At 55.7% G+C, this 7,970-nt stretch overlaps 1 long non-coding RNA gene across 1 annotated transcript; it reads right to left on the minus strand.

Moving 5' to 3' along the window:
* Window positions 1-6,367: 6,367 nt before the first annotated feature.
* LOC142277657 (uncharacterized) lies at window positions 6,368-7,687 on the minus strand. The gene is made up of 2 exons (XR_012740781.1): window positions 7,223-7,687; window positions 6,368-6,970 (listed from the first exon to the last, which is right to left on the minus strand). It is a non-coding gene; the product is annotated as an uncharacterized LOC142277657 (long non-coding RNA).
* Window positions 7,688-7,970: the final 283 nt, after the last annotated feature.

A 7,970-nucleotide genomic window follows, 5' to 3' on the forward strand; every position in this document is an offset into this window, starting at 1 on the left:
TCCTTCGCACAAAGCAGAAAACTGGTGAGCCAGTGATCCCACTGGGGGTGTATAGCCAGAAGGGGAGGGGCCTTACACTTTTTAGTGTAATGCTTTGTGTGGCCTCCGGAGGCAGTGCTATACACCCAATCGTCTGGGTCTCCCAATGGAGCGCCGAAGAAAGCTGTCCCTGGGTGGGTAAAGAAATACCTCATGTTAGAGCTGCGAAGACAGCCCTCCCCTACGGGGAGGCGACTGCCGCCTGCAGGACTCTTCTACCTAGGTTGGCGTCCGCCGAAGCATAGGTATGCACCTGATAATGTTTGGTGAAAGTGTGCAGACTCGACCAGGTAGCTGCCTGGCACACCTGTTGAGCCGTAGCCTGGTGTCGTAATGCCCAGGAAGCACCCACGGCTCTGGTTGAGTGGGCCTTTAGCCCTGAAGGAACCGGAAGCCCAGCAGAACGGTAGGCTTCAAGAATTGGTTCTTTGATCCATCGAGCCAGGGTGGCTTTGGAAGCCTGCGACCCTTTGCGCTTACCAGCGACAAGGACAAAGAGTGCATCGGCGCGGCGCAGGGGCGCCGTGCGGGAAATGTAGATTCTGAGTGCTCTCACCAGATCTAACAAATGTAAATCCTTCTCATACCGATGAACTGCATGAGGACAAAAAGAAGGCAAAGAGATATCCTGATTAAGATAAAAAGAGGATACCACCTTCGGGAGAAACTCCTGAATGGGGCGCAGCACTACCTTGTCCTGGTGGAAGACCAGGAAAGGAGCCTTGGATGACAGCGCTGCTAGCTCAGACACTCTCCGAAGAGATGTGATCGCTACCAGAAAAGCCACTTTCTGTGATAGTCTAGAAAGTGAAACCTCCCTCAGAGGCTCGAAGGGCGGCTTCTGGAGGGCAACTAGTACCCTGTTCAGATCCCATGGATCTAACGGCCGCTTGTACGGGGGTACGATATGACAAACCCCCTGCAGGAACGTGCGCACCTTAGGAAGTCGTGCTAGACGCTTCTGAAAAAAGACGGATAGCGCCGAGACTTGCCCTTTAAGGGAGCCGAGCGACAAACCTTTTTCTAACCCAGATTGCAGGAAAGAAAGAAAGGTAGGCAATGCAAATGGCCAGGGAGACACTCCCTGAGCAGAGCACCAGGATAAGAATATCCTCCACGTTCTGTGGTAGATCTTAGCGGACGTGGGCTTCCTAGCCTGTCTCATGGTGGCCACGACCCCTTGGGATAATCCTGAAGACGCTAGGATCCAGGACTCAATGGCCACACAGTCAGGTTCAGGGCCGCAGAATTCCGATGGAAAAACGGCCCTTGGGACAGTAAGTCTGGTCGGTCTGGCAGTGCCCATGGTTGGCCGACCGTGAGGTGCCACAGATCCGGATACCACGCCCTCCTTGGCCAGTCTGGGGCGACGAGTATGACGCGGCTGCATTCGGATCTGATCTTGCGTAGCACTCTGGGCAAGAGTGCCAGAGGTGGAAACACATAAGGGAGCCGGAACTGCGACCAATCTTGCACTAGGGCGTCTGCCGCCAGAGCTCTGTGATCGCGAGACCGTGCCATGAAGGTTGGGACCTTGTTGTTGTGCCGGGACGCCATTAGGTCGACGTCCGGCCTTCCCCAGCGGCGACAGATTTCCTGAAACACGTCCGGGTGAAGGGACCATTCCCCTGCGTCCATGCCCTGGCGACTGAGGAAGTCTGCTTCCCAGTTTTCTACGCCGGGGATGTGAACTGCGGATATGGTGGAGGCCGTGGCTTCCACCCACATCAGAATCCGCCGGACTTCCTGGAAGGCTTGCCGACTGCGTGTCCCCCCTTGGTGGTTGATGTATGCCACCGCTGTGGAGTTGTCCGACTGAATTCGGATCTGCCTTCCTTCCAGCCACTGCTGGAAGGCTAGTAGGGCAAGATACACTGCTCTGATTTCCAGAACATTGATCTGAAGGGTGGACTCCTGCTGAGTCCACGTACCCTGAGCCCTGTGGTGGAGAAAAACTGCTCCCCACCCTGACAGACTCGCGTCTGTCGTGACCACCGCCCAGGACGGTGGTAGGAAGGATCTTCCCTGTGATAATGAGGTGGGAAGAAGCCACCACTGCAGAGCGTCTTTGGCCGTCTGGGAAAGGGAGACTTTCCTGTCCAGGGATGTTGACTTCCCGTCCCATTGGCGGAGAATGTCCCATTGAAGTGGGCGCAGATGAAACTGCGCAAACGGAACCGCCTCCATTGCCGCCACCATCTTCCCGAGGAAGTGCATGAGGCGTCTTAAGGAGTGCGACTGACTTTGAAGGAGAGCCTGCACCCCAGTCTGTAGTGACCGCTGCTTGTTCAGCGGAAGCTTCACTATCGCTGAGAGAGTATGAAACTCCATGCCAAGATACGTTAGTGATTGGGTCGGTGACAGATTTGACTTTGAGAAGTTGATGATCCACCCGAAAGTCTGGAGAGTCTCCAGTGCAACATTCAGGCTGAGTTGGCATGCCTCTTGAGAGGGTGCCTTGACAAGTAGATCGTCCAAGTAAGGGATCACAGAGTGTCCCTGAGAGTGCAAGACTGCTACCACTGCCGCCATGACCTTGGTGAATACCCGTGGGGCTGTCGCCAGACCAAATGGCAGAGCTACGAACTGAAGATGGTCGTCTCCTATCACGAAGCGTAGAAAGCGTTGGTGCTCTGTAGCAATCGGCACGTGGAGATAAGCATCTTTGATGTCTATTGATGCTAGGAAATCTCCTTGAGACATTGAGGCAATGACTGAGCGGAGGGATTCCATCCGGAACCGCCTGGCGTTCACATGCTTGTTGAGCAGTTTTAGGTCCAGAACAGGACGGAATGAGCCGTCCTTCTTTGGCACCACAAAGAGATTGGAGTAAAAACCTTGTCCTTGTTCCCGAAGAGGAACAGGGACCACCACTCCTTCTGCTCTTAGAGAATTCACCGCCTGCAGAAGGGCATCTGCTCGGTCGGGATGTGGGGAAGTTCTGAAGAACCGAGGCGGAGGACGAGAACTGAACTCTATCCTGTACCCGTGAGACAAAATGTCTGTTACCCACCGGTCTTTGACCTGTGGCAGCCAAATGTCGCAAAAGCGGGAGAGCCTGCCACCGACCGAGGATGCGGAGGGAGGCGGCCGAAAGTCATGAGGCAGCCGCCTTGGAAGCGGTACCTCCGGTTGCTTTCTTGGGGCGTGAGTGAGCCCGCCAGGAATCAGAGCTCCTTTGCTCTTTCTGAGTCCCTTTGGACGAGGAGAATTGGGGCTTGCCCGAGCCTCGAAAGGACCGAAACTTTGACTGCCACTTCCTCTGTGGAGGTTTGCTTGATCTGGGCTGGGGTAAGGAAGAGTCCTTACCTTTGGACTGTTTAATGATTTCCGCCAATGGCTCACCAAACAGTCTGTCTCCAGATAATGGCAAGCTGGTTAAACATTTTTTAGAAGCAGAATCTGCTTTCCATTCTTTTAACCACAAGGCTCTGCGCAAAACTACAGAGTTGGCGGATGCCATTGAGGTACGGCTCGTAGAGTCCAGTACCGCATTGATAGCGTAAGTCGCAAACGCAGTCATTTGCGTAGTTAAGGACGCCACTTGCGGCACTGCTGGACGTATGAGAGAGTCCACCTGTGCCAGACCAGCTGAAATAGCTTGGAGCGCCCACACGGCCGCGAATGCTGGAGCAAACGACGCGCCGATAGCTTCATAGACAGATTTCAACCAAAGGTCCATCTGTCTGTCATTGGCATCTTTAAGTGAAGCCCCATCCTCCACTGCAACTATGGATCTAGCCGCAAGCCTGGATATTGGAGGGTCCACTTTTGGACACTGGGTCCAGCGCTTGACCACGTCAGGGGGAAAGGGATAACGTGTATCCTTAAGACGTTTGGAAAAACGCTTGTCCGGATAAGCATGGTGTTTCTGGATTGATTCTCTGAAGTCAGAGTGGTCCAGAAAAGTACTCGATTTACGCTTGGGATACAGGAAATGGAATTTCTCCTGCTGTGCAGCTGCCTCCTCTGCAGAAGGGGCTGGGGGAGAGATATCCAACAGTCTATTAATGGCCGCTATAAGGTCATTTACCATGGCGTCACCATCTGGCGTATCCAAATTGAGTGCGGCGTCAGGACAAGACTCCTGATCACCCACCTCTGTCTCATCATATAGAGACCCTTCTCGCTGAGACCCTGACCCGCGTGAGGACGTGGAGGGTCTCTCCCAGCGAGCTCGCTTAGGCGGCCTGGGACTGTCATCGGAGTCAGAGCCCTCAGCCTGTGATGCCTGGGACCCCCTTGAAGTACGGATTAGATCCAACTGAGGGGGACCGGGGAACATAGACACAGCGGTGTCCATGGTCTGAGCAACTGGCCTGGACTGCAAGGTCTCCAGGATTTTTGTCATAGTCACAGACATTTTATCAGCAAAGACTGCAAATTCTGTCCCCGTCACCGGGGCAGGGTTCACAGGCGACTCTGCCTGGGCCACTACTAGCATAGACTCTGGCTGACGAAGTGCCACTGGGACTGAACATTGCACACAATGAGGGTCGTTGGAGCCTGCTGGTAGATTAGCCCCACATGCAGTACAAACAGTGTACACAGCCCGTGCCTTGGCACCCTTGCGTTTTGTGGATGACATGTTGTTGTCTTCCCAGAGCAATATAGGGTGTACAGCCAAGAAGCGACCTTACAGTGCAGTATATATATATATATATATATATATATATATATATATATATATATATATATATATATATATATATATATATATATATATATATATATATATATATATATATATATATATATATCTGGTACAGGGAAAAGTACACCAATACAACACTGTGGCACTAGTGGGGCCAGCACTAATGTGCTGCTTACCGCCCGCTAAACGCGGGTGTGTGGTCGCCAAAAATCCCTAGTCTGGGTCTCCCAGAGCCTGTGTCCGTCCTCCAGCCAGACTGCATGCAGGAATGGCTGCCGGCGTCCTGTGGAGGGGGGGGGGCGGGCCCTGGGCGTGCTCAGACCAAAAGCGGGAAACCTGCGTCCCACTGTGCCTAGTGAGAGGGCTGGAGCATGTAAATAAGGCTCCAGCCCTCGGCGCTGACGATTGCACAGCGTCTGTCCCATTCCCTGATTGACAGGGAGGGGGCGGGAACGAAGCGGAGCTAGGCCGCAAAAGCCGGGGACTAGATTTATGAGCGCTGCCGCCGTAAAAGCGCGGTCGGCGCTAAGTCCCCGGCGCACTACAAGTCCCAGCCGCGCCGCCGCTCCGAGAGTGGCCGGCGCGGTAGTTCCCAGCACATGAAGTCACACAGCTAAGCTGCTGTGACTCAAAACCCCAGAGTAAAGCACTACTGTCCCCGGCGCACTAACACACCCAGCAAGTCTGGCGTGTGCGTGCCTGCCTGTACGGGGACACAGAGTACCTGAAAGTTGCAGGGCCTTGTCCCTGAACGGTACACAGCTCCGTATCCAGCAGGTTCACTGGGTCTGTGGATGGAGCCGGCCTCAGGGCTTGGGGGCCGGTAAGATCCCACTTCCTCAGAGCCCCTCAGGGGGATGGGGAAGGAAAACAGCATGTGGGCTCCAGCCGCCGTACCAGCAATAGGTACCTCAACCTTACAGACCACAAGTGGGGTAAGAAGGGAGCATGCTGGGGGCCCCATATGGGCCCTCTTTTCTTCCATCCGACATAGTCAGCAGCTACTGCTGACTAAACAGTGGAGCTATGCGTGGATGTCTGACCTCCTTCGCACAAAGCAGAAAACTGGTGAGCCAGTGATCCCACTGGGGGTGTATAGCCAGAAGGGGAGGGGCCTTACACTTTTTAGTGTAATTGCTTTGTGTGGCCTCCGGAGGCAGTAGCTATACACCCAATCGTCTGGGTCTCCCAATGGAGCGCCGAAGAAGGAGGACGTTGTCGGAGGAGGACGTTGTCGTCAGAGGGGGCAGAGGAGGAGGACGTTGTCGTCGGAGGGGGCAGAGGAGGAGGACGTTGTCGGAGGTGGCAGAGGAGGAGGACGTCGGAGGAGGAGGCGGCAGAGGAGGACGTTGTCGGAGGAGGATGTTGTCGTAGGGGGCAGAGGAGGAGGACGTTGTCGGAGGGGGCAGAGAAGGAGGATGTTGTCGGAGGGGGCAGAGAAGGAGGACGTTGTCGGAGGGGGCAGAGAAGGAGGACGTTGTCGGAGGAGGTCGTCGGAGGTCGTCGGAGGGGGCAGAGGAGGAGGAGGTCGTCGGAGGGGGCAGAGGAGGAGGATGTCGTCGGAGGGGGCAGAGGAGGAGGATGTCGTCGGAGGGGGCAGAGAAGGAGGACGTTGTTGGAGTAGGACGTTGTCGGAGGGGGCAGAGGGTGAGTTTTCAGGAGACGACACAGAGCTGCAGGTCATGACTTTAATGTGTAACTACAGGATCCGAACAGACAAGTGAGAACTGAAAGCTACAAAATACAACACCGACCAATACGTTACAAAACAGTCAAAATTCTACAAAACGGCCCGTACTGGTCCGGGATCGGGGATCTGTACAAAGTGCGGGCTGGGACGGGGCGACGGCGCCCAATAGAAACCAAACCCCGAGTCTCAGAAAATATGCGGCCTCTTTCTTTACAAGCGGCAGCGAGCCCCCCGCCTCCACACGAGCGCGCCGGCCCCGCCAGGCCGCCTGGGAGAGGTCCACACCCGACCCCCGGACTCTGGGCCTCAGTATTTACAGGAATCAAGAAAAATAGAAGAATTTCTGTATTCACAATATCCTTTCCTTGGCCAAAAAACAAAAAAAAAAACAAAAAAACTGAAAAATTAAGAACACAAAATCTCCCGTCAGACGCCGGCGCTCGTCCGGAGGAGCCGATGGGCGGACGATAAATCCAGGATTCTTCACATTACATGACTTGTGTGGCCTCTAGCTGGCACCGGTGCCCTCCATCACCTGCTGCGCCTGCTTCTGCCCCATGCAGCACTGCGCCACCGACTGGAACAACCTGCGGACAAGAGGAGCGTCAGCCCAGCCGGCGGGGCCACAGGAGGGGGGCGCTACAGCCGGCGGGCCACAGGAGGGGGGCGCTACAGCCGGCGGGCCACAGGAGGGGGCGCTACAGCCGGCGGGCCACAGGAGGGGGCGCTACAGCCGGCGGGCCACAGGGAGGGGGCGCTACAGCCGGCGGGCCAAAGGAGGGGGCGCTACAGCCGGCAGGCCACAGGGGGCACTGCCCCGATCAATGGGGGGCACTTACTTCTCGATCTCCGGGGCACAGTGCACAAAGTCGTGGGTTCCAGAACTTGAAGGCCGGGTTCTTTATCAGTTCGATGAAGGTGATGAGGAGCCCCCAGGGGTGAGGTCTGTTCACTATCAGTCGCTCCAGCAGACCCTGCAAATTAAGACACAGGACATGAGTAGCCCCTCCCACTCCTGGGTGTCTTGGCCCCTCCCTCAGGCGGGTGCTCACCGGGTGATCTGCTCCTGTATGGCCTCGGTATTGGCCTCAGCAAAGAGGTACAGCATGGTGCAGCTGAAGTAGTGCGTGTGGCTGTTGGGATAGCGCAGCTGGTTGGCAATAGCGTTCAGGAAGAGGTAGCGACCTGCGGAAGGAAACCAAGCCAGTGTGAGCGGTACGAGAGCGAGCGCAGCTCCGGAGAACCAACTGTGTGAGCAGCAGGACCAGCAGTGACAGCAGTGCAACCAGTATGAGAGCGAGCGCAGCTCTGGAGAACCAACTGTGTGAGCAGCAGGACCAACAGTGACAGCAGTGCAACCAGTATGAGAGCGAGCGCAGCTCTGGAGAACCAACTGTGTGAGCAGCAGGACCAACAGTGACAGCAGTGCAACCAGTATGAGAGCGAGCGCAGCTCTGGAGAACCAACTGTGTGAGCAGCGGGAGCAGCACCAGAACAGGTGCAGGTCCGGAGAACCTGTCAGTTCAGTGTGTGCAGCGAGATGGGGGACCACAGCGAGCGCAGCTCCGGAGAACCCACCTTCCGTGT

This window comes from Anomaloglossus baeobatrachus, unplaced genomic scaffold, assembly GCF_048569485.1.
Source record: "Anomaloglossus baeobatrachus isolate aAnoBae1 unplaced genomic scaffold, aAnoBae1.hap1 Scaffold_4122, whole genome shotgun sequence".
NCBI classification, from domain to species: Eukaryota; Metazoa; Chordata; class Amphibia; order Anura; family Aromobatidae; genus Anomaloglossus; species Anomaloglossus baeobatrachus.